The sequence below is a fragment of the Felis catus genome, chromosome B3 (genome assembly GCF_018350175.1).
Source record: "Felis catus isolate Fca126 chromosome B3, F.catus_Fca126_mat1.0, whole genome shotgun sequence".
Lineage (NCBI taxonomy): Eukaryota > Metazoa > Chordata > Mammalia > Carnivora > Felidae > Felis > Felis catus.
In genome coordinates, this window is record NC_058373.1 from 63,011,211 (window position 1) to 63,038,037 (window position 26,827).

A 26,827-nucleotide genomic window follows, 5' to 3' on the forward strand; every position below is an offset into this window, starting at 1 on the left:
TCGCCGTGGGTTTCGGAGTGCCTGGCAAAGTGGAGATAGTGGGGTTTAAGAATGCCCGGGTAACTGCAGGGAAGTTAGGCAGGGACCGTCGACTCCAGCCCCCAAGCTGGAAGCGGAAGAGTTCTGGTAGGGCTTTATCCCGGCCGGCCTGAGGACCGAGCTTGGTGCAGGCGGAGGTCCGCCTCCCAGGGCGACTCTTGCAGAACACAACCCTGTGCCCATCATACCAGGTGGGCGCGGTGGCCCGAGCTCTTGTTTACAAATAGCAACAAAGATTCTGTTTTGTTACTGACGACTGATGTGTTTTGCACTACCATCTATTCCTATATACAAAATTATTGTGAAAGTCTTATTTTGTGCGTGTTTTATGGCTGGCTTCAGATCACCGACCTGCTTGCTGATAAATGGAGTTCATCTCTGTTGCCTTCTGATATTTTTAGAAACCCCAAACAACAAATCCCAGTCTCTTTCTCTACCTGTGTTTTGTTTGAAGTGCAAAATAAAGACAGGATAAAAACCTCAAAACACCACTGACAGATTTAGGTATACTTGTTCAACTAACTGAAATGAGTGGTTAGTAAAAAAACGTTTGTCCACTAGCATGAGAATTACCTGTACTTCTGGTAGTTACTCTTTAAATGATAAATGATGACAATATTCATTTCTTTTGAGGATAGTTGAACATGTTGCATATTACTTGTACATATGTGGCTTCCCTTCAAATGTAAATTTTCTGATGTGGCATTTAAAAGATGTAAAAAGATGTGATTATGTGTGATATTATGGCCAAGAGCAGCCTTAAAGTTTCAAAGTAGGAATAGATTACTTTTTTGCAGACACCTGTGAGTTTCCATGGCAACCAAGATACGTGCCATCAAAAAGACTGGAAGGATTTTAAGTGCTTGGAATTTCCCTTCATTATTTCTCTAATTGTCATCATCCTGTCCTACTCTATCATAATATTTATCTTCCACATTTTCTCATAAGGGCATTTTCAGGATTAGACATCAGTGTGGCTATGTCTGTGTGTGTGTGTGTGTGTGTGTGAGAGAGAGAGAGAGAGAGAGAGAGAGAGAGAGATGTATTTTTATGAAAATGATACATGCACATTAACAAAGAAAAGGCTTGTGTCTACCAGTTATTTTCAGTATTAACAAACAAATACTGAACACCTAATAGGTACCATGCACAATGAATTGTAGATTATTGGGAATTAAATTTTAGTGTTGTCACATTTGCTTAAAGTGTAGATTATTGGGGAGGCAGTAGAAGTGGCTGCATTTTTATTTCTGCAGGGATATATCTATATCTAAACATATCTATATATCTAAAACATTTATATCTATATCTGTGTTTTTATTTTGCTTTGTTTTCCCCATTGGTAACTTTAACCATGAAGAAAGATGGTGTTGGGAGAAATTTTCCCATCGTTTGACTCCGAAATTTTGAGTACTATTGAAATAGAAAACAGCATGTATGTGAAGGGCACAAGAGTGCACACTTAATAAATGTTAGTTCTGCTTCCAGTTACCTTCTATTTTTGTAAATTACATTGGATTCAGAAATCCTAGGTAAATCTGCCCTTATATCAACTCTTTTCTCCCACAGCATCTTTTGTTTTGTTTTTGTTTTCTTGGTTTTGGTTTTGTTTTTTTGAGAGAGAGAGGGAGGGTCAGAGGGAGAGGGAAAGAGACTCTTAAGCCAGCTTTGTGCCCAGCATACAGCCAGACAACCCCGGAGATCATGACCTGGGCAGAAATCAAGAATTGGTTGCTTAACCTGCTGAGCCCCCCAGGTGCGCCCTGCCCCTACAGCACTTTAATTGACATGCAAGAACAATATTTGTGGGTTTTTCCCAAGCGGAGATGGATTTCCCCCTTGATCTTTAGTTATGCCTCGCTTGGCCAAGGAGGACATATTTTTTCCCTTCCATGTTACTTGGCCTTCCAAGGAGAGAGAAAATTCCATTTGTTCCTTTTTATTTTCAGAAAAACTATAAATATGGTTAAATTTATTCAAGTCACAAGTTAGAGAACTTGTTCAAAAGTGAAAGCATTTCAGGTTCCCTTAAAAGTTTAGCTGAATCATAACATTGCCTGTGTACTTCTTATTTACTACTATTCTTAATTCATTGTTGTCTGAGGATTTGACCTGTATAAACATATCTACGTAGTTGAATCCTCCTAAGTAATGCCAGAGTTTAAGTTGCAAAGCCATGTACATTTAGTTGCAGGGCAAGTAAACTTGGGAAGCATAGTTTCACAAAGTACTCCCTTTCAAAAAAAATAGAGCCAAATCATAGTTAGGAATAAAAGAAAAGAATTTATCATGGAAGAATCTATAAGACTGAAAAGTAAGTGGAGGATGGAACAGCATCTGGAATAGCATGAGATGCTTATTTAATCTGTTCTCTTGTCCTCAAACAGACAAATGAGTTTTACTTTTATTTTTTTCCCTTTAATCAAACTCAGACTTACTTCCTAGATTGCCTCAATAGATTTTTTTTCATTAGAATTTTCAGAGGCCCGCTGTTAGGGGAAAATAATTCCTTTGTACTGCTGATGTCTTGCACTCTTTTGGAAACTTTTTTTGCCCTGTATGAGGAAAAAAAACCCAATTTGGGATAACTGTAATATTCCAGCCCTAGGGAACATTAATTGCCTTTTGAAAATGAACTCAAGAATTGTATATGATATTCTTTCAAATAATGCCTTTTGAGGGCTTGTGTAAACTAGTGTTTCTCGGCCTTTACGCAACATCTTGGGATATCTTCAGATACACTGTAGTTCTTGAAAGAGTGAAATAATTTAGATTTCCCTTTAGTAAATATAGGCACACAACACTTTTAGTATTGAACAGGATGAAATCAAAGACTCAGAAGGATATGAAATCACCATTTCCAATAAGTGTTTTGGATCTAACTCCTCATAGTTGATCTTTCTTTCCCTTTTTCCCCGCTCTTGGGATTCACAGTCCAAGTGCGTGGAAAGCTCAGCTACTCTCTGGTGCTTTCACCTGACAAAGGTCAGTGGCTGTTAACTAGCCTATTACCTCTAGCCTCCCCTGTACAAATTGGAGGCATCTGCTTGTCATGATTGGAGGCAGGAGATTTTTATAAATGAATTTGCTCTTAAAGAGAATGAGCATTGTGGAAAATAGCCAACAAGCTATCTCCTTCCTTACCAATGGTCTATAGTATGAAATTGATGACCCTAAGTGGAGGTCCATCTTGTCGATGGCCTGATACCTTGAGGTGCTTATTGAAGTATTGATTTCAAAGGAAATGTAGGGAACTGTCTTACTGGTTTGACAGATGACCTGGATAGACACCATTTTTGCTCATGATTGTTCATGAACAGTCTTTCAACAAAACCAAGTTTTTGTACTTGACAAGTCTTTCAACAAAGCCATATGGGGCACCAACAATGTTTATGGAACTTGTTTGACAGAAATATACTTTTGTTTTTGATACTGGTCGAAATGAACCAGATAACAGCTGGCTAATTCTTGCAGTTCCTTCGTTAAAAGTTTGTTAGGAACAGTGCTAATACTAGTGTGTGCTTTTGAGTCATGATTATACAGGATGATTTTTTACTTAACTATAGGTGTAGCCACTAACAATGTGATAGCAGCAGCCTTATTCTACCTGCTGTTTTGGTATTTGGTATGCCTGGAAACCTAGTAGACTAAATCAAGAGTAAGATGTCTTGGATTGACCTAAGAAGTTTGAAATGGTGAAGTCAGTTGTTATCAGCCAGTGATAGTAGGTGAACTCATAATGTATTGACTCAAATTCTCTCACGTTGTCTTTGATTTCCATGTGATGTATGCATTCCCACCTATTCTTTTCTAATGTAGGATATTAGGTGCAGAAAATCCATCTGACCTCCATCTGCATGAAACACTTTTGGTAACGCTGTGCTTCTCCTTACTAGGTCTTCAATGTATATCCTTCCACTTTTTAATTTTTCCTGGAAATTGAATTCTGTGAAAACTTAGAATAGTAGATTTATTGACGTAAAATTTCTATACTACACAATTCACGCAATTATAGTATATAATTCAGTGATTTTAAATTTATTCACAAAGTTAAGCAGCCATCATCACTGTTAATTCTAGAACTTTTTTTTTTTTATCACCCCCCCAAAGAAATCATGTACCCATTAGTAGTTGCTTCCCATTTTCCCTCAATACCCTGAGACCTAGGCAACCACTAATCTATGTTCTGTGTCAGTGAATTTGTTCTGGGTATTTCATATGTATGGAGTAATACTATTGTATGTTCTTTGTAATTGGCTTCTTCTTTCACTTGGCATAATGTTTTCAAGGTTCATTGGTGTTGTAGTATATACTTTATTCCTTTTCTGTTGCTGAATAATGTTCCATTTTACGGATATATCACCTTTTCTTTATCCATTCATCCATTGATGGACATTTGGGTTGGTTTCACTTCTTGACCATTATGAATAATGCTACTCTGAACATTTGTGTAGTTTTTGTGTGGACTTAATATTTTTAATTCTCCTGGGTATATAGCAAGGGTGAACTTTCTGACTCATATGGTAACTTTAAGTTTATTCTTTTAGGAATTGCCAGACTGCTTTCCAAAGTGACTGCATCATTTTACATTCCCACTGGCAGTATATGAAGGTTCTAATTTGTCCACATCTTTGCCAACATTTGTTATTGTCTCTTTGACTATAGCCATGCTAGTGGGCATTAAATGGTATCTCACTGTGGTTTTGATTTGCATTTTGTAATAACTAGTGATGTTGCACATCTTTTCATGCTCTTTTTGGCCACTTGCATATCTTCTTTGGAGATTTGTCTATTAGGATCTTTTGTTCATTTTTTTAAAGTTTTATTTATTTATTTATTTATTTTTAATGTTTATTTATTCTTGAGAGATAGAGACAGCATGAGCAGGGGAGGGGCAGAGAGAGAGGGAGACACAGAATCCAAAGCAGGCTCTAGGCTCTGAGCCTGATGCGGGGCTGGAACTCACGGACTGTGAGATCATGACCTGAGCCAAAGTGGGGCGCTCAACCAACTGAGCCACTCAGGCGCCCCAAAAGTTTTATTTATTTAAGTAATCTCCACACCCAACTGGGGTTTGAACTTACAATCCTGAGCTCAAGAGTCACACCCTCTTTTGACAGAGCCAGCCAGGTACCCCTCTTTTGCCCATTTCTAAGTTGGGTTTTTTGTCTTTTTGTCTTGAGTTGTAATCGTTCTTTATATATTCTGGACACTAGATTCTTGTTGATACATGGTTTGCCAAAGTTTTCTCCTGTGGATTGTCTTTTCATTTCACTTTTGGTGTCCTTTAAATAAAAGGTTTTATATGTTGATGAAGTCCAATTTATCTAAATTTTTTTTTCTTAATTATTTTATTTTAGAGAGAGAGAAAGAGTGAGCCAGGGAGAGGGTCAGAAGGAGAGAGAGAGAATCCCAAGAAGTCTCCGTGCTTGTCTTCTGTTTTATCCAGCATTTCTAGGTCTTCATAGCAGTCTTCCACGTTCTGCCATGTTGCCAGAATCTGGAGTTGTAGAGTAAGCAGAATCCAATAAAAGCGGAAGGTGGAGTGATTGCTAGACAGGATTCTAGGAGATACGTAACCAAAAGGTAGGTCATGGTAAAGTGGGGTGGTGACATCTGGTCAGAGGAGGAATGCCTTAGAAGATTAAGGAAAATAAGTTGGTAAGTGGAATGAGGGAAGGGGAACTCAAGAAAGTTTAGTCTGAAAAACATTAAGAATGTGTATATCTGTTTATATGTTTCCAATATCATTTTGACCTTTGACCATATTTTACTGCAGTTTCATATGGTTCAAACTAATAGTCTGTTTTTTTTTTTGTTTTTTTTTTTAACAAACATTTGTGTTGAAATAAGTTAGGGTTAATAGTAGCATATTTTAAAACAATTATTTAGGGAAGACAAAATGGACTATTGGTCCAAAATGGACTAATGGACTATTGGACTATTGATGATACACAGATTTGAATTGGGTATGGAGAAAGGAGCCCCCTGTCTTTTGTTTATTTTTTAAAATGTTTATATTTTTTGAGGAGAGAGACAGAGCGCAAGCAGGGGAGGGGCAGACGGAGAAAGAGACACAGAATCTGAGCAGGCTCCAGGCTCTGAGCTAACAACAGCAAGCCCACCGTGGGGCTTGTACTCATGAACCACGAGATCATGACCTGAGCCGAAGTCAGATACTTAACTGACTGATCCACCCAGGTTCCCTCCCCGCCCCCCCTCCCGCCCCGGCTTTGTTTTTTAAAGTTTATTTATTTATTTTGAGAGAGAGAGCGCAAGTAGGGGAGAGAGAGAGGGAGAGAGAGAATCCCAAGCAGGCTCCACACTGTCAGGGCACAGCCCTGTGGGGCTGGGACACACGAGACTGTGAGATCATGACCTGAGCTGAAACCACGAGTTGGACGCTTAACCGAATGAGCCACCCAGGCACCCCAGGAGGCCCCTGTCTTTTGAGGGTACCGGGAGGGAGTAAAGCAGTCGAAGGTGAAATGGATGTTTGGAAAGAAGAGTACTGAGACCCATATGGATCTGAGTACCTGTTTCTGATATGCTGCTTTTGCATTTGCAAGCAATTTTCAGGGAAAATGCCTTCAAATGGACTTAAGCAATATGTATATTTTTTGAAGATTTTATTTTTAAGTAATCTGCATACCCTGTGTGGGGCTGAACCCACAACCCTGAGATCAAGAGTCACATGCTCTACTGACCAAGCAGCCAGGTATCTTGGACTCAAGCGATGTTTTGATTGGTGTCCACACTTGATTCAGAGGAATCCTGGGAATCCAGGAGGAATCCTTCTTTTTAAGTTTGTATGTATGTGTATGTATGTATGTATTTAGAGAGAATAAGAGAGAGCACAAGCAGGAGAGGGGCAGAACGAAGGAGAGACAGAATCCCAAGCAGGCTCTGTACCATCAGCACACAGCCGGATGTGGCACTTGAACTCCTGAACTGTGAGATCATGACCTGAGCCCAGATCAGGAGTTGGACCCACTCAGGCTCAACATACTGCACCACCCAAGTGCCCCAGAAAATAGTTTTTTCTGGCCTGCAGTGAAATCTTGCTTCATCAAATCTGAGCCAGTCTGAAAAACTTCCAGATTAATCCACAAATATCAAGGCACCTTAGCACTTTAAATACATTTCTAACAATGGTTTATTAAAAGTTTTGGACTTTGATTAAAAAATATTATTTCTGGGGCGCCTTGGTGCTCAGTCGGTTAAGCATCTGACTTTTGGTTTCGGCTTAGTCATCTCTCTGTTAGTGAGTTTAAGTCCCGCGTGGGCTCGCACTGTCAGCACAGAGCCTGCTTGGAATTCTCTCGTCTCTTTCTACCTCTCTGCCCGGTGCCTACGTTCTCTCTCAGATTAAATAAAATTAAAAAAAAAAAAATGTTCACATACATTTGAATCTCCTCTGATGCCTCTCCCCATGCCATTCTCTCCCATGTCTTCAAGAGCTGATGGCTACACTGAATTGGGTATCCAGTTTAAACTCCCTTCCTGTCTGTCCTTTTGGTGCTCCTGTCGCTGACCTGTGATCGTGAAGTTTTTTGCCAGTGATGCTTAGTCAATGCCTATTGCATGGACACATGACTCTGTATGCAGTGTTGATTTACAAATAATGGTCTCATTGGCACCTGGGTGGCTCAGTCGGTTGAGCGTCCGATTTCGGCTCAGGTCATGATCTCACAGCTCGTGAGTTCGAGCCCGCGTCGGGCTCTGTGCTGACAGCTCACAGCCTGGAGCCTGCTTCTGCTTCTGTGTCTCCTTCTCTCTCTGCCCCTAACCCACTCGCAGTCTGTTTTTGTCTCTGTCAAAAATAAATAAACATTAAAAAAAAATTAAAAAAAACAACAACAAATAATGGTCTCATCGAGGAAGACTACATGTGGGCAGTTTAGGAAAGAGGGTCTTTAATGAGGAAAGACTAGGAAGGTTTTGCTAGTAGGAGATGGGTGTCTCCTGTGCAGTGCAGGTACCCGTGACTTACCAGCCAGTGTGGTAACTACCAGTCAAGAATATTCCTTTTGCCTTACATTTACATTGGGTTTTGCAGTGTATAGCATAAACCACGTTGTTCCATTCAGTCACGATAACCTTATGAAATAGTATAGCGACATTTTCTGTTTTTGTTTTCTCAACACATTTTCTTCCCCACATAACACTGCCCTCCCTCTATAACGTGTGCACGTCTATCAGTGAGCCTCCCTTCCAGTATTCATCAGGGATTTTAGTTGCAAACAACAGAGCCTATTGTCAAAAGAAGACACAGCTACAAAAGCATTCAGTAAAGAGAAACATTTTACCCGCAAAGCTGACTTGTAAAGGGCGTTCAGATTTTAGCGGGACTATTGCCAATTGAAATGTACAACAGATATTTAAAAGCAGCCACAAGACTACCATGTTTGTAATTACTGTGTTTGCTGTGGGGAAAAAAGTAGTTACCTTACACAAGTGTTACAACCTCTAAGAGTGTGTCACATCAGCATCGCAGGAGTCAATAAGGTTGTGTATCAATAAAGTTGTTTTTATTAGGAGTCAGTGACTTATAGGAAAGTCTCAAGATTTCATTTGTTTTGTGGACCAGAACTAGACAGTGGACCCTGAGTCTTTTAATGTTTTTATTTTGGGGGAGGGAACGCGGCTCAGGGAGCAAGTATTTACTGTCTCGTGGTGGGACATAATGTGCACATTTTTGCATAATGCAGCAGGGCAAGGTGTTGTACTTCTACATCAAACTAGCCAGTTTATGAAGAAAGAAATTTATTACAGGATATTAGGTTACTTTCAGAATTTATGGGAGAGTCTGGGAACCAGGGACACTCAAATATGCACAGTCATACCACTGGTTCTAGCAGAATTTATGAAGCTATTGTCATATACTACCAATGACGAGGGATTCGACTCTAGAACCCTAGGGCACAGCTGGCCCAGATCTACAACCAAAGCATCTGTCTTTTTTTTTGTTTGTTTGTTTTTTGTATTTACAAGAACCTGATCACTGCACCCAGCCACCACCTCACATAAATCATGTCTGCTTGGGAACATCTTCTGGACAGAATATAGATCATAAGCCTGTACCATAACTGCAAGGCTCTGAAAAGTAGTATTTTTAGCTTTCCAGCCTTTATAGCAGAGGGTAGCAGCTGGTTGAAAGATTATGGAATGAATATTTAGCGAATCAAACTAATATCTGCCGCTTTGTACTTCATGTGGTTCCTTATGTGACTATCCTTCCCAGTGCTCAGTAGAGCCTCCCACCCTGGGAGACAAGGGTGGGCGCATGATCCAGGCCTTGCTGGTCCCAGGATCCTATTTCCCTTTCCTCACTGATTAGTTCGGGGATGGTCATGCGATCCAAGCTCGGTCAGAGTACTTGACATTAGAGATGCTGGTAGGAAAGCCTTTTTCCAAAGGGGCTGTTAAGCAGGGATGAAGGAAGCCAGGAGCTGTCTGCTTCGGAGGGAATGAGGGCAGAGAGACAAGCAGACATGAGGGTGAGAGGAGAGAGGGGGGAGGAGGAGGGAGAGAGGATGAGAGAGAAACCATCATGATATTGTGGGAGTCCCTGGAAGAGCTTGTATTTCCCAATTACATGAACGGAAAAACCCAAAGTCTCAGGGTTTTTTTTGCTTAAACTTGGATGACATAGGTTCCTGTCACACACAATAAAACTATCCTGGTATCTATATCTATACTAAGTATATCTATACTGTCTGTATATCTATCTACCTATCTATGTATCTATCTATCTATCTACTATCTACCTATATATTTATGTAGTATTTTTCTTTCTATGCATATCCATCATTTGGGTAAACAGATTCAGAGGGATAGTGACTTGCTGATTAGCACACTCACAGCCGGGCAGGGCCTGGTGCCCTGGAAGTCTGATGCCCAGGAAGGAAGAGTTACTGAAACCCAGAGCTCTGAGAATTGAGCAGGAGCAGGATGTAAGTCTGGTAGGTCAAGAGGTCAGCAGTGGAAGGCTGTATCTAGGTCCAGGAAAATAAAGGTGACTGAAGGTCATGGGGTGTTAAAGCCCATGTGTGTGCAGAGGCAGAAGGCCAGAAATTTTACTGGGCCAGGAAATACTGTGGGAATTGTTCCTAATCAGCATTTAGCCTCATTCTTTTTCTCTCTCTGTTAAACATCTTTATGGAAAAAACCAACGGTTACTTACACATCGTTATTGGTAGTTAACGGATACAAAAACCTAGTAGCAAGAAAAAACGTGGCTGTGTTAGAAGAGGGAAAAGTTGCCACTGTTAGACGAGCCCTGAGCTCAAGTCTCTGGGTTATAAACTGGCTTCTGCTTTCTTGAGTTGTTTCTTAGAGAGTTTGGGAGGTCATGGGGCAAGGCTATGGGTGAGTCCTGGGAACAGCCCTCACCAGTCACTTGGAGGGTGTGGATGAAGTCCTGGACATTTGCTTGGTCCATGGTTGAGGGAGTGGGCTGCTCTACGTTTTCTCCTTCAAATTCACCATGGCCAATGTCCAGCTCTCAGGACTGTCGAAGCAGAATCCTTCTGTGGGGGTGAAATGTGTATCCTCAGCTGACCCAAGCCCAGGGCATGGAGGGGAGAACAGGAGCTTTGTTAGTACGAGGTCCAGGCCTCCAAGTGCAAGGAAGAACCTGGGCCAGACTCTTGTGGGCATTGTCACGTTAAACAGATAATATAAAGGCAGAAGGCACAGAACAAGTGGCAGAAGGTGGAGAGGAGCAAAGCAGAGATACTTATCCTCCAACAGCTTCCAAACCATCTTTCAGTTTCTTTAACATGTCAATTAAAATTTTTTTAAGTTTATTTATTTTTAAGAGAGAGAGAGAGAGGCAGACACAGATTCTGAAGCAGGCTCCAGGCTGTCAGTGCAGAGCCTGACATGGGGCTTAAACCCACAAGCTGTGAGATCTTGATCTCAGCCAAAGTAGGATGCTTAACTGACTGAGCCACCCAGGAGCCCCTAACATGTCAATTTAAATACTACTAAAGGCTGTGGTATTGTCTTTGCTGTTCTGTCTGCCCTGGAATATTCTTCCCTAGGCGTGTTGTGTGGCTGGCGTGTGTTCCTCCTTTAAACTGCAGCTCAGACGTCACCCTCTCCAAGATAGCTTACCTAAACTAGTCCCCCCTTCACTTTTATCACATCATCCTCTCCATTAGGATGCAGGGTGTCCTCCACGAGGACAGAAACTTTGTTTCATTCACTAGCATCTAGAATGGTACCTGGCATGTAGTTGGTGCTCAGTAAGTACTGATTAGTTAATTGAATGAAATGCTTAGGGATCATTAACCAGAACCAAGAATTAAATAGCCACTGTCTTGATTTGCATGCAGCTTAGGAGCTTTCTGGAAAAGAACATGAATTTTGCCCAAAGCCAGGACTCAGCCACACATAATCATATCCAGCGGCCTGGAGAGTGCTCGCAGAAGCCAGATATTTGGAGGGACAGCAGGTCTCTTGATAGGAAATTCACAAGGACAGGAGTTATAGCCTGATTTAAGAGTGAGTCTATGAAATCAGACAGGCAGCATTTTGAACCAGGCAGCATAATGTGTGTGGGGATGTCACTCTAGCTTTAAAAGCCTTTGGATCCGAGACAAAGTCAAAATTATTGCTTGAAGCAGCTTGGGCATGACCCAGCCTATGGGAGAGTGGCTGAGAGAGAGTGTTGTCATCAGGGAGCTACAGGTGGCGTTTGACTGTTTATACTAAGACAGATGGCTCCTAGCTGTGTGAGATCAGAGTGGTGCCCGTGAGTTTCTACCAACTGTTCTGGAAATACTCCTTCCTCCTGTCTATCCGGGAAGCTCAGTGGACGGATGGGAGTGTTCAAGAAGTCTGAAAACAACAAATAGGATGTTTTCACTCAGCCAAGTGTTATGGGTTGAATTATGTGCCCTCCCCACCAAAGAGAGAGGGAGAGAAAGATACGTAAAAGTCCTAACCTCTGGTACCTCAGAAGGTGACCATATTTATTTGGAAATAGGGCTGTTGTGGATGTCATTGCTTAAGATGAGGTCATAATGGAGTAGGGTGGATCCTTAATCCAACACAACTAGTGTCCTTATAAAGACCACAAAAAGGCAGAGACACACTATGTGCTGGAGAACACTATGTGATGAATGCAGAGTTTGGAGTTTCATGGCTGTGAAGCCAGGGAACACTGAAGAGCCTCTAGAAGTGGGGAAGAGGCAAGGAGGGATCCCCTACAGGTGTCAGAGGGAGCACGGCCCTGCCAACACCTGGATTTCAGACTTCTATTTTATCTAACTGCAAGATAAGACATTTCTGTGGCTTTAAGCCATCTTGTTTCTGGTCCTTTGTTCTGGCAGCCCTAGTAAACTACTACACCAAAGCAGTGGACTGATAGTAGGTTGAAAACCCCGATTGTTGCACAACATTGAATGCAGTGGGTTTTACAAAAGAGTCAGAGCATCTTCAGCTGATAGAATGTGAATCGATGCAATGCAGGCTGGTCATCACTTGTTCCATCCACTTGTGCATACACAGCTTTCAGCACCTTTTCAAAACTTTAATTTTTTATTTTAAGCTAATCGTAGATTCCTGTGTGGTTTTAGAAGATAATACAGGCGTGCCGTGTATCTTCTACCTGGTTTCCCGCAATAGTATACGTGTGGTATGTGTGTATGCTGGTACAGTATCACAACCAGGATATTGACGTAATCCAGATACATCACTGCAAGGGTTCTTTTTGTTACCTTGTCATAACCATATCCACTTTCCTCTGGCTCCTACCCTTTTCTTAACTCTTGGCAACCAAGAGTTATATAATCTCCATTTCTATAAATTTGTCATTTCAAGAGCTTTACATAAATGGAATAATATAACACTTTGGGGATTGGCATTTTTATCCAGTATTACTTCCCTGGAGATTCATCCAAATTGTTGTCTGTATCTATGGTTTATTGTTCCTTTTTATTTCAGTTCTCTTTACATGACCCTCTGGAATCAAAGCGTATGGGCCACTCCACAACTTTTCAGTTCTTAAGTCACGAAACACTTTCGATTTAGTACATAAGATGTGCAGTCCGATGAAAGAGGCAAAGCTCCAAACTTCATAGAAAATGAAAACTTGTCCCCTCCTCACAATCCCCAGTCCAGGCCTATTGCCTGGGAGAAGCTTGAAGTTGGACAAGAGAGTCTGGTTGGCTTCCTTTTCCATCTTGAGCTTCTGGCCAAGGTTTCTTGGCCCTCCAGGATTGGTGCTGAGGTAGGGCTTGGTTGATGCAGGGGTGGAATACGGAGATGTAGGAGGGCCAGAAAGAAGCCATAAAGATGCATCCTGGTGTAAGTGGGTTCATACTCTCTGGACTGTCACTTGTCCCTTGATAGTGGTGATGCCTTCCCATATTCATAGTTGGTAGCTTACTCTGTCCTTGGTCCTTTGAATGCTGCTGGACCTCCAGCTTCTCTCTGTTGAGGGCTGTTTGCCCCTGCAGGTGGCCCTCTTGGACAACTGTCGTGACCCCAGGCCATTGCTTTCACTCCTTGGCCCTCACCTGGTACAAGGGAACACATATGATGAATTCTGAGATCGCAGGCTGCCCCCTGTACCTTCTTCTTTGAGTACTCATCAGCCCATCTCTGGCCCTTTAAGTTTCTCAGAGAGGAACTAGTCATAATTCACTATAAGCCCCGATTGCAGAGGACACACATCAAAGCTGTCTGCATGGGCTTGCTGAACCCCCCCTTACTCACTAGGCTTGAGGAAAGATGGGCAACGCCCTCCCTTCTCTTCTTGGTGGGTAGGACTCAGTGCCCACCCATAGCTCTCTGTCTATTCTTGTATACCCTCCAGGCAGCTGATAGTTCAAGTGTTGTAACCATTGAACCATAACTTTGAAAAATTTGCATCTTATTCTGATACCTTACTCTGGTATTTATGGTATCTTGATGCCTTGGTAAAATTTTCCCAATTCCAGTGACTAAATAGTATGTTAATTTAGAAGAAATACTTTTTTTCTACTTAAAAATTATGAAGCAGTTTTGCTCATACCTCTTTGACATCTGCAACTGTTTTTGTTGGGGAAACATTTTGGAATCTTCTCATCCAGTTTTTCAGGGCCCATCACCATGACTTCTAAGCTCTGTGAACGAGACACTGTGCTTCCCCCCTAACCCCCCAACTCCTGCATGACATGGCCCCTGAAATTTCACCCTAAGCCACAAGGCCATTAACTGGTTTCTTTAGGGCAGGAATGGTGAATGATACTGTTGCCTTCTTTCTCAATTATTCCATCAGATGACTCTTATAGGAAGTCCAAAGTAACATTGACTGAGGTAATTTCAGGTCATTGTGCCTTTGCCAAACAAAATTCTGAATCAAGTAACTTATTACTTGTTCCAAATAAAGTAATTGAGCGAATGCCTTGTATTAATAGTGATTTTGTATTTTCTGAGCGAGAATGTTTGAGGACATCTCTGCTTTGTGTTAGAGGGTCTGAGATATTTACTCCTTGGTTCCCTGGGTATCCCTGTGTGCTCATTTGCACCTTTAATTACAGCTACGTTTTGTTGGGGCTTCCTGGGCAGTTTCTTAGGGCAAGAAACACTTCCCACGGCTGCTAAATGGAAAGGAAAGAATAACTCTCTGAAGTCCACCTAAGTGTGAATTTAATTTCCAGGAACACAGAGTTCAAGCGAGACTCAAGCAGAGACAAAATAATCAAATTTTGGTTTTCAGACCTTCTCACTGATGAGAATAGCACCTATTGTATTTGTCCCGTTGTTTCCGTGGCCTTCTCCCAAGGCTGCAAATCTTTAGCAGCAATGATTGTACAAATTATCAGAAGCCCTAAAATGAAGCCCATGTGAAGGTCAGGGTTAGGGGCTAGAGAGTTAACTGCCTGTTTCGCTGTGGGATGCTGTTATTCTTAAGAGTACATGGGACTTTTCTCTGAAGAGCACCAAATCATTTTTCTGGTTAGTAGCAAGTCAGTGGGCTCTAGCTAGTGAGGATCACATCAGGTGTTTAGGAAGGGTAGCTTCTAACCTGGCCCTGCTGTTCGGTGATGGGTTTACTGCCTCTCTTTGTGGTTGTAATTGTGAGGCAGAGATTCTTAAACCTCCTGTGCATAAAGATCACTTGTTAAAAATGCAGATTCCTGGGGCTACTGGGTGACTCAGTCGGTTGAGCGGCTGACTTCAGCTCAGGTCATGATCTCACAGCCTGTGAGTTCGAGTTCCACGTCGGGCTCCGTGCTGATAGATCGGAGACAGCAGCCGGCTTCAGATTGTGTCTCCTTTCTCTGCTCCTTCTCCCTCCCACACTCTGTCTCTCTCTGTCTCTGAAAAAAATGAATAAACCTTTAAAAAATAAATTTAAGAATGCAGATTCCTGAGTTCCACCATCAGAAGTTTCGTTTGGTGGGTTAGACATGGAGTTTTGGTGTCTATATTTTTATTTATTTATTTATTTATTTATTTATTTATTTATTTATTTATTTATTTATTTTAAATTTTAATTAATTTTTAATTTAATTTTTTAAAAAGTTTATTTATTTTTGAGAGAGAAAGAGAAAGAGCAAGCACAAGTGGGGGAGAGGCAGAGAGAGAGGGAGACACAGAATCTGAATCAGGCTCCACACTCTGAGCTGCCAGCACGGAGCCCGATGCGGGGCTTGAACTCACTCACTGTGAGATCATGACATGAGCCAAAGTTGGATGCTCAGCCAACTGAGCCACCCAAGCTCCCCTATTTAATTTATTTTTTAAATTTACATCCAAGTTAGTTAGCATATAGTGCAACAATGATTTCAGGAGTAGATTCCTTAGTGCCCCTTACCCATTTAGCCCATACCCCCTCCCACATCCCCTCCGGTAACCCTCTGCTTGTTCTCCATATTTAAGAGTCTCTTATGTTTTGTCCCCCTCCGTGTTTCTATATTATTTTTGCTTCCCTTCCCCTAGGTTCATCTGTTTTGTATCTTAAAGTCCTGAGTGTCTCTATTTTTAATGAACACTTTCTGTGATTTTGATGCTGGTGTTTCACACACATTGATCTGAGGGATGCCTGGCTGACTTCTCAGTCTGTGGAGATGACAGGTGGGCATCATGCACACTCCCAGGTTATAGAAGGGAGACGACTAGTTATGGAAGGTAAGTGCTTGAACCATTAGAAGAAGACATTCCCCCCGCCCCGCCCCAACTTCTAGGGGAGTAATAACGTTGCCTTCAGACTTACTCTTGCAAAGAAAGTTGTTGGTGGGAGAGTAGGAATTTAATTTTGGTGTTCTTGGTACCAGTTCTACTCACCTATCTTAATGGCAAGTGTTGCTTAAGGTCTGAAGGTACCGTGGAGAGAATACATACCCTAATTATGAATAGGCCGAGCCTCTTCTCAAATCGGACTTAGAAAAAGGAACTTACCTTAAAGTTTTATGAATGAGGTAATCTGATTTCCTAATTCCTCCCCTGCTGACCGTCTCCATCTCAATATATATCCTATAGGTAATAACAGAATTATTTATTTAAAAAGGCAAGAGGGGGGGTTTCTGACAGTTGCCTTTTGAGACAGACCCTTTTGTAAAAGCCGTGGAGGGTTATGTGACTCCTCCCTTGTACGTGTGTGTTCTCTGCCTCTCCACCTAATGTTTCATTATGAGGTTCAGCTGGAATACTTGACTGTCGAAAAGAAACATGAGAGAACTGTCCGAAGCCACGTAAATTGACAAACACAAAGTCATCCTAATTATTCTATGCAGACTCAAGACATTTTTTCAGAATTTCCACTGAGATTGAAACCAAAAATGTAGACACTTTGCACCATCTCATGGGGATTCGTCATATACTCACCCCTAGTGTCTTGGGCTGCTTTGCCATCAGCCATTTTGGTCGTGCTGTGCTCTACCTTCTTCTGGGACTTTTTTTTTTTTAATTTTTAAATCTTTATTTATTTATGAGAGAGGGACAGAGTGTGAGCAGGGGAGGGGTAGAGACAGAATCCAAAGCAGGTACCAGGCTCCGAGGGGTCAGCAGAGAGCCCAACCGTGGGGCTAGAACCCATGGACCTGGAGATTATGACCTGAACCAAAGTTGGATGCTTCACCAACTGAGCCACCCCGGCTCCCCCTTCTGGGACTTCTTGATGCCTCTATAATTGAGGTCTTGAAATTCCACCCACGTGCCACCACTGTGGACTTTCCAGTGTCCCTGAAATGTTTTAAGCCTAAGCGTGTCCTCCAAATATCCAGTATATGTGCAGCAAGAGTCCCAAGCTGGGAAACTAAGTCTTTATCAAAAGAGCCACAGGCAGTTTAGATATGGGAGTTCACATAATATAGTTACGGGTCATTTTTAGCCTGGCACCAAGGAGAACAGAGGGGGCAAGTGAGTGACCAGAAGGACCAATTCAGGGCCATTTGGCTTTGGAGAGTATTGTGGTGTGCAAATCTCTTGTTAGAATACGAACAACAAGGGAGCAGTTGGGCAGCTTTAAATGTCTACTCCACTGCAATTTGGTGTGCTTCTTAGGCCTTTTTATTGTTAATGTTAGGTATCTTTAATTTTGACTGTGGGATCTTTGTGTACTGTCTCAAGATATAGAATGCAAAAATCTAGTTTAGCTGCCCCTTTGTAACCTTTTTTTTTTTTTAATTTTTTTTTCAATGTTTTTTATTTATTTTTGGGACAGAGAGAGACAGAGCATGAACGGGGGAGGGGCAGAGAGAGAGGGAGACACAGAATCGGAAACAGGCTCCAGGCTCTGAGCCATCAGCCCAGAGCCTGACGCGGGGCTCGAACTCACGGACTGCGAGATCGTGACCTGGCTGAAGTCGGACGCTTAACTGACTGCGCCACCCAGGCGCCCCCTTTTTTTTTTTAATTTTTATTTTTGAGAGAGAGAGAGAGAGTGAGCGAGACACAGACTCAGAAGCAGGGTCCAGGCTCTGAGCTCGAGCTCACAAATGGTGAGATCATGCTCTGAGCTAAAGTCGGACACTTAACCAACTGAGCCACACAGGTGCCCCTGCCTCTTTATAATCTTACCATGAGTCTTGTGCTGTTGGGGAGTTTGGCATATAGGTTGAATTGAACTCACGTACGCTGTTAACTTCATGTTAACGTCAGTATGTCGACTCATATTGAATTGAACATCTACTGAAACTCCCAAGCTTTTATTTCATGTACTGCTGTTATGCTTCTTTTTCATCATTCTTGTTTTGATTCAGTTTAGGAGCCCAGCTGAGTACTTTGGTTTTATCATCTTTTTAAATTCATCATTCATCTAAATTCTCAAAAAAATTGGGGCGCCTGGGTGGCACAGTCGGTTAAGCGTCCGACTTCAGCCAGGTCACGATCTCGCGGTCCGTGAGTTCGAGCCCCGCGTCGGGCTCTGGGCTGATGGCTCAGAGCCTGGAGCCTGTTTCCGATTCTGTGTCTCCCTCTCTCTCTGCCCCTCCCCCATTCATGCTCTGTCTCTCTCTGTCCCAAAAATAAATAAACGTTAAAAAAAATTTTTTTTAAATTCTCAAAAAAATTATTGAATGGTATAGGGAGAAAAGGTTGGAGATCTTGTGACTAGTGATCTGGTCATTGAGGTTAGTTTGAATTTACTATTCAAAAACCCTTTTGGAATAATTGTTAACAAGTTATTAACTAGAACTCTCAGGTTATATTTCTTTATCTTGTTTACAAAAACATTTGGAGACACCCTCTCAGATATTGTACTGAAAGCCAGGTGTATCATGTCTACTATATCTCCTAGGCTGACTGATATAAGAAAATAAGGAGATTCTGGTATGATTGATTCTTAGTGCATCTGGGCTGGCTCCCAGTGATTACTTCTGGCCTTCCTGTCAATAATTAATTCTATGTCAGGTTGGCCAAGATGAGTTTTGCTATATTTTTCTTCCTCTTTTCCTTGTCTCCAGTCTTCTGGTTCCTTTCCTCTTCTCCATAATTCCTTAAAGTTCTCCAGAGTTGGTCTGGAATAGTGCTTCTCAGACTTTAATGTGTGAGTGAATCTGCTAGGGGTCTTGTTACATTGCAGGTTCTGATTCAGGAGGTCTGGGATAGGGCCTGAGATTCTGCCTTTCTAAGAAACTACTAGGTGCTGTCGGTCCTCAAACTATTCACGCTGTGTAGGTAGGAACTAGAAGACTTGGTGTTCTCGGTAACAGATCTAGATTTGAGTGCTCCGCTAGAGCAGGAAGGAGATCTCTGGTGGAGGTCTCTTATTTCAACACTTACAAACTCATCAGCATCTGTATACTCCAACAGTTATCTCCCTCGTTCCTTTATTTTCAGTGTCTCTTACTCCCACTGGCTCATTTGCCCCATCCTTCTTGTATCTTTCGCCTTATAGTGCCTTTCTTCCTTCTGTTCACAGACTTGTTGGGAGAATAGCCTTATATTTCATTCTTCCATTTTAGTCGCTCCTGATTATTCCTCAACCAGCGACTCTGCTCATGTCACTCTCCTCTTAGAAACCCTTCCATGGCTCCCCAATCCTTCTAGCTCCTTATAGTGACATTCCACAACTTGGCTTCTATTTCCTTCACCAGCCCACTCATCTTATACTCCAGGAATTCCAGTCTACTTGTTGTTCCCAGGGCACATTATTTTGTTTCCAGTCTCCTTGCCTTTGCTTTTGTTGTTTATTTGTCCATAAAAGCTCTTCCCTGCCTTAGTACCTGGCTAATTTCCCTCATTTTTCAGATATTCCTTTCTCTCTCTCTCTCTCTCTCTCTCTCTCTCTCTCTCTCTCTCTCTCTCTTTCTCTCCTTAGAAACTTAAGTTAAGGGGTGCCTGGGTGGCTCAGTTGGTTAAGCGTCCGACTTCAGCTCAGGCCATGGTTTTGAGGTTCGTGAGTTTGAGCCCCGTGTCGAGCTCTGTGCCGACAGCTGAGAGCGTGGAGCCTGCTTCAGATTCTGTCTCCCTCTCTCTCTCTGCTCCTTCCCCACTCATGCTGTGTCTCAATCTCTCTCAAGAATAAATAAACATTAAAGAAATTTAAAAAAAAAACTTAAGTTAATATCTCTATTTATATTTGTTATTTGTATAATTCAAGAATGATTGAAATGAGGTGTATTGGTGCTTTTCCCCCTTTAGGCTGCAGCTATAACTGTAGAATTATTGTAAGGAGGTATTAACCTGACATGATGGTGGTCAGTTGTATTGAAGGATTTTAAGGATACAAAGTCACTTGGCAAAGTCACCATAAATCTTATTACATTTTTTTTTACATTTATTTGTTTTTGAGAAAGAGAGGGAGAGAGAGAGAGAGAGAGAGAGAGAGAGAGAGAGAGAGAGAGAGAGAGAGAATATGAGCAGGTGAGGGGCATAGAGACAGGGAGACATAGAATCCGAAGCAGGCTCCAGGCTCTGAGCTGTCAGCACAGAACCTGACACGGGGCTGGAACCCACAAACTGCAAGATCATGACCTGAGCCAAAGTTGGATGCTTAACCGACTCAGCCACCCAGGCGCCCCCACAAATCTTATTTTTTAAAAAGGGCATACTTAATACTCATCACTCTCTAAATGAAGAGGGAAGATACTTTTCTTTTCTTTTGTTTAAGTTTATTTATTTATTTTTGAGAGAAAGAGAGAGAGAGAGAGAGGGAGGGAGCATGTGCATGGGGGAGAGGCAGAGAGAGGAAAAGAGAGAATCCTAAGTAGGCTCCATGCTATCAGCACAGAGACCCATGCGGGGCTTGATTTCACGAACCGTGAGATCATGACCTCAGCCAAAATCAAGAGTCGGAGGCTCAACCAACTGAGCCACCCAGGCACCCTGAGGTAAAATATTTTTAATTAGTTTATCATTGTGTGAATTATTCCAGCTGACCTGTACAATGTTCATTGACATAGCTTCATGGGAATGAAGCAATAAAATAAAAATGGCAAGTTTTATCAGATGAGAATATTTTCACTAATGTGGTCCACAGAGACAGTGTGAATGGTGAGGTTTTCAGATGATACTTCAGAACCTTGACGGCGTCTTGCATTGCCTGCCCGTGGGTGCAGAGTAACAGACAAGGTCACTTGCTGGCTTAGAGAGGAGCCTCTTGTAAATCACTAAACTAATTGGGGTTACTTGATAGTAGCAGGGAATACAGATGGAGAGCTGCCCGAAAAGATGCAAACACTGAGGACTTGATGGATTATTAGCTGATTAGTCAAACTAGAGAGGCTCAGGACTTGAAATAAGTGAAGTCCAAAAGAAACTAGACTCACATCAGATAAAAATTTTTAATAAAATTTAAAAATATGTCCCATAGCTGTGGTTATGATCTCTCAGGCAACAAATGCAATTTGCCACCAGATGTGTCGTTGCTATGACACTTGCAGATATACGAAGGGATGGTGAAAGGTGGAGATTGAAGGGCAATAGATTTGAAACCTTATTTGCCAAATGATCTTAATGTGTGTGTTTCAGAGATAAGTCTTAATCCTTTGAACATAATAGGTATTCTGTAAATGTGTGTGGAGGAAATATAAAATACATGAAATATTTAAAATTCAATGTGGGAAATAACCTTTGCTTTTCTTAAGGAATTGTTTTTTATGGTGCGGTTTTGTGCCTGCTGGGTCACATTGTGTCCTATGTTCCTGTGACTATAGAGAAAGGCATGCAAAAGAGAATGAGAATTGTCAGCTTCATTAAGGATATTGCATGTACTCATATAATTTCCTTTTCTCCAGGGAGGTGGAACTGTGGATGAATTACTTTCTAGCTGAAATGCCTGAGTTGGAGCTCTGGTCTCCATTCTCTTCCCTGATTTCCCGGTCAGTCTGTCTCTGGGTAATGACTCTTACGGTGTATGTTGCCTTTCAGCATAATACATTTATTTGAACTGAACTGTGTGTCTGGTAGGTTGTGCCACAAAACCAAGAACCCACAGCTATAGTCATAATAGTCTATTTTGTGAAATAGTACTTGCCCGTGCCAAATTATTTCTCTTTTGAAAATAATGTTCCTGGGATAAAAATAGGATTTTATTTTTTTTTTAAATTTTTTTTCAACGTTTATTTATTTTTGGGACAGAGAAACAGAGCATGAACGGGCGAGGGGCAGAGAGAGAGGGAGACACAGAATCGGAAGCAGGCTCCAGGCTCTGAGCCATCAGCCCAGAGCCCGACGCGGGGCTCGAACTCACGGACCGCGAGATCGTGACCTGGCTGAAGTCGGACGCTTAACCGACTGCGCCACCCAGGCGCCCCCAAAATAGGATTTTAGATAAGATTAGTATCGGTTAGTGGGCCACAGGGCTTAAGAATCAGATAGTTCCTTTTATTTTATTTATGTTTAATTTTTTAAGTTTATTTATTTATTTTGAGAGAGAGAGAGAGAGAGAGAGCACAGAAGGGGCAGAGAGAGAGGGAGAGAGGATCCCAAGCAGGCTCCGTGCTGCCAGCGGTGGGGCCCTATGTGAGTTCATGACCTGAGCCGAAGTCAGATGCCCAACCATCTGAGCCACCCAGGCGCCCCTAGAATCACATATTTCTGAGTGTAAGCCCTCATTCAGCCACTTGCTAGCATTTTGTCTTTGGGCTAGCTTTTATTATTTTTAAAATAATTGTTTTCTCATTGTAAAATAGTAAAGAATTTTGAAAGCCTAGAAAGTTATGAAGAATGAATGTTCATATAACATATGAGCACTTTCTTATCAGTAGACATTCTTTGAAAGCCCTATTTCATATTTATGTTCATGAAATTATTTAATTATTTAATCATTTTCTAAACTTTTTTTTTAAGTTTACTTATTTATTGAGAGAGAGCATGCACATGCTCTCTCAGGGGAGGGGGAGAGGGAGGGAGGGATGGAGGGAGGGAGGGAGGGAGGGAGAGAGAGAGAGAGAGAGAGAGAGAGAGAGAGAGAAAATCCTAAGCAGGCTCTGTGCTGTCAGCCCAAAGCCCAAAGTGGGGCTTGAACTTATGAACCGTAACATCATGACGAGAGCTGAAATCAAGAGTTGGACGCTTACCCCACTGAGCCACCCAGGCACCCCAATCATTTAATCGTTCTTATATTTTTGGACATTTGTGGTGTTTCTTGGTTAAAACCATGGTAAGTAGTGCTGTGATAAAGATCTTTTAATTAAAAAAAAAATCTTTGTCCAACTTGCTATTTCCATGGGATAGTTTCTTGGGAAGGGTGTTACAGAATTTTATTTGTACATTTTTAATAGTGGTTTTGAAGCGTTTGATAACCAAAATAGAGTGAAGGATAAATAATGTAATTGAGCTTCAGTTTTCTTATTTATCTATATCCTAATGGTAGGAGGATATGGGCTAATATATGCAAAGCACATAGCACAATGACTGGCAAATATTGTTAATGTTTTTGGTCTTTGCTTTAACATATCCATTGTCCATATCATATAATTAAGTGCTCAACCACCTCCATTATCTGTTTTAAAAAAAAAAAAAAGGAAAATAAACTTTTGAGTGGTGTGTGTTTATTGTGAGACAGAATTTGTATGTGTGAACATCTAGCCTAATGCTCTTGTTTTTGAAAACTGCCTTAAAAACGTATGTATGAAAGTGAAAGGTAGAGGGGAAAACAGTGTTGTGTTTTTAAAAGTAATTCTTAGAATTAAAAAACAAACTAAAAGGAAATTACTACAGGCGGTGGAAAGCTTGGCCTAACTGGTCATTATATCTGTATTGGTTTTCACCTAGTATCAAAGCTTGTAATTCACAGCTCTGTCAATTTAATGTGTGTTTCAGTTATATGAGAATGGGCTGATGAGAGAAGTAAGAGAGACAGAGAGGGATCAATATTCTTGATACTCCAAATTGTCAGTGTAATGAATATAATTCGAGGCCTGTGAGCCACCTCAAAAGAAGGCATAAAATGGTACTTTTAATAAATGAATCAGGGAATAATGAAATGTCACGTCTGATTTTTTCCGTTTTCACACAGTTCCTGTACAGAACATGGCTGCGTTAGTTTATTTTTTTTTTATTTTTTTATTTTTTATTTTTATTTTAATGTTTATTTTTGAGAGAGAGAGAGAGAGAGAGAGAGAGAGAGAGAGAGAGAGAGAGAGAGAGAGAGAATGAGCAGGGAAGGGGCAGAGAGAGAGGGAGACACAGAATCTGAAGCAGGCTCCAGGCTCTGAGCTGTCAGCACAGAGCCCGACGCGGGGCTCGAACTCACAAACCGGGAGATCATGACCTGAGCCTAAGTCGGATGCTTAACCGACAGCCACCCAGGTGCCCCTGCATGAGTTTCTTAGGGCTGCTGTAACAGATTAGCCCAAACTGAGTGGTTTAAAATAACAGAAGTTTCTTCTCTCACAGTTCAGGAAACCAGAAGTCTCAAATCGAGGTGTCCACCGGGTCGGTTCCTTCTGGAGGCCCTGGAGGCACCTCGTCTGTGCCTGTGCCCTGCCTCGTGATGGCTCCCACATCACTGGTATTTCCTGGTTTGTAGCCACGCTGCTCCAGATTCTGCTTCTGTCTTCCTATGGCCTTCCTCCCTGTGTCTGTTCTGTGTGTGTGTCCTCTCCTAAAAAGGATGCTAGTCATTGGGTTTGAGGCCCACTCTAATCCAGTATGGCCTCATCTTATCTTGACCATATCTGCAAAGATCGTGTTTCTAAATAAGGTCACATTCATAGCCGGGAAGAGCTGGGGTTAGGACTTGGACATATCTTTTCAGGGGGACAGGGTTTAACCCATTGCAATGGCAAATACACAAGTTCCAATAGAAACTCACCATCTCTCCTTCCTCCCCATACCCTGCCGGCTTCTCTAACCACAACTTTATCAAGTTGTGTTACTTACCTACCTGTTTGCCCCTTGCCTTTTCTATTCGCTTCAACTTTTCTGCTTGACTCTACCCTATCTACCCAAGATGATTTCTTGCTGTAAGAAATTGGTCTCCTTAACCTTCTCTCATAGCCTCTTTCTCCTTTCTTTGTGGTGTTCCTCCTGCGTGGAAGGCCTTCTCTCTCTCATCATCTAAGTAAATCTCATTTCTAAGGGCGCGGATTGTGCTTTATACTTTCTTTTTTCCTGTAGCATCTAGTCCAGTGGTAGCACATAGAATGGGCTCAATAGACAGTCTGATTAACTTTCTGATAAAGTAGAAGGATATAGACCATAGATTGGCAAGAAAATTAAATAATGGTTTTATGTGCCTGAATTCCAAAATTTAAGCTGCTTGAGAATCGGTCTCTCTTGATAGCTTAAGTGGTTTAGGTAGACTATTGTTTTTCTCTTTGATTGAAAACTTCCACCCAGTATTGTATTTTAGTCTCATTCTGGTGCTATAACCTATTTTGGCTCAAAAATAGCATCAGGAGACGATCCTGACATATCAGTTACTCTATGAGAAAATTTTGTTATTTATTGTCAATACTAAGTTCAGGGTTTGGAAGATAATTTCTTATCAGTGGTATAATTTCTTTTTAATGTTTATTTATTTTTGAGAGAGAGAGAGAGAGAGAGAGAGCGAGCGAGCATGAACGGGGGAGGGGCAGAGAGAGAGGGAGACACAGAATCCGAAACAGGCTCCAGGTTCTGAGCTGTCAGTACAGAGCCCGACGTGGGGCTTGACGCCATGAACTGTGAGATCGTGACCTGAGCCAAAGTCAGGCGCTCAACTGACTGAGCCACCCAGGCGCCCCTTAGTGGTGTAATTTCTGAACACATAAATAAAACCGGCTTTGTAGTTTTGTTTTCTAATTATTATCATCATGGCTACATAGCTGGAAGAAGAGGTTTTCTTCCTTCCTTCCTTCCTTCCTTCCTTCCTTCCTTCCTTCCTTCCTTCCTTCCTTCCTTCCTTCCTTCCTTCCTCCCTCTTCTTTCTTTCTTTCCTTCCTTCCTTCCTTCCTTCCTTCCTTCCTTCCTTCCTTCCTTCCTTCTTTCTTTCTTTCTTTCTTTCTTTCTTTCTTTCTTTCTTTCTTTCTTTCTTTCTTTCTTTCTTTCAATGAAGTTTTATTTTCCAAAATGTACAGTTGGTGGGATCTGTCCACGCATCTCCACCAGCAGCTGGGGCATCTCCACCCTTGGTGTTCCTGGTGTAAATTACTTGAGCTCTGTGCTTTGAAACCAGCTTAATAAGGAGCTCCTGAAGGGCTGTCTCAGCCAGGGAACCTCGAATCTTCGGTCTCTCAGAGGCAGCAGCTGGAGTTATAAGCTTATAGTTGGGAACTTTCTTACAGAGTTTGTTATATGTCGCTTTGTCAAACAAGACCAGGTTATTGAGCTTGTCCCAAACTTTGCCTTTGGACCACCTCTTCTTTTTGGCCCTGCCCCCAGATTCACTGGGTCTTTGTCTTTTTTGGCTGACTTTCTGGCATCTTTCTTCTTGTTGTCGTCCTTCGGCGGCATGGCGGAGCTTGGAGAGCAGTGGCCATCCCTGCAGCCTCGCTAAGGTGTCATACAAAAATCTTAAAGGTTTTCTAATCCAGTCTTCTACCTCTTCAAAAAGGAGAAGGCCTGTAGCAACACTGACTGCTTCCTGTCCCTTGGGTTCTGTCTTATTCCAGTAAATTCCACAGTTGTATATCTGAAGGGACATATATGCCACATTTAGTCTGGGGCCCTGAAGGAGATCTAGTCAAGGCCATCCGTGGTTCCGTGGACCTTAGTGCCAGTTCTTATCATTAACAAACCCAGAGCCATTAAGTGGGTGGTGGGCAGATTTAAGTTTCTGGTTTTTCATGAACAAAAGGGTCAGGGCCAGTAGAGTTTCTTTTGTCTGGGTTATATTGAATACTTGTGCATGTGTGGTATTCGTAGCTAGAATAATGAGTAAATGTTTGCTAAGCAAATTGACTAGTGGCTGGCACATAGT

General features: G+C 41.9%; 1 protein-coding gene and 1 pseudogene across 1 annotated transcript in view; one reads left to right on the top strand and one right to left on the bottom strand.

Annotated features, from left to right (window-relative positions):
• The window catches only part of GPR176 (G protein-coupled receptor 176), a 126,444-nt gene that overhangs the window by 1,144 nt on the left and 98,473 nt on the right, over positions 1 to 26,827 (top strand). The window lies entirely within an intron of this gene.
• Positions 46 to 26,361, bottom strand: LOC109501077 (annotated as a pseudogene).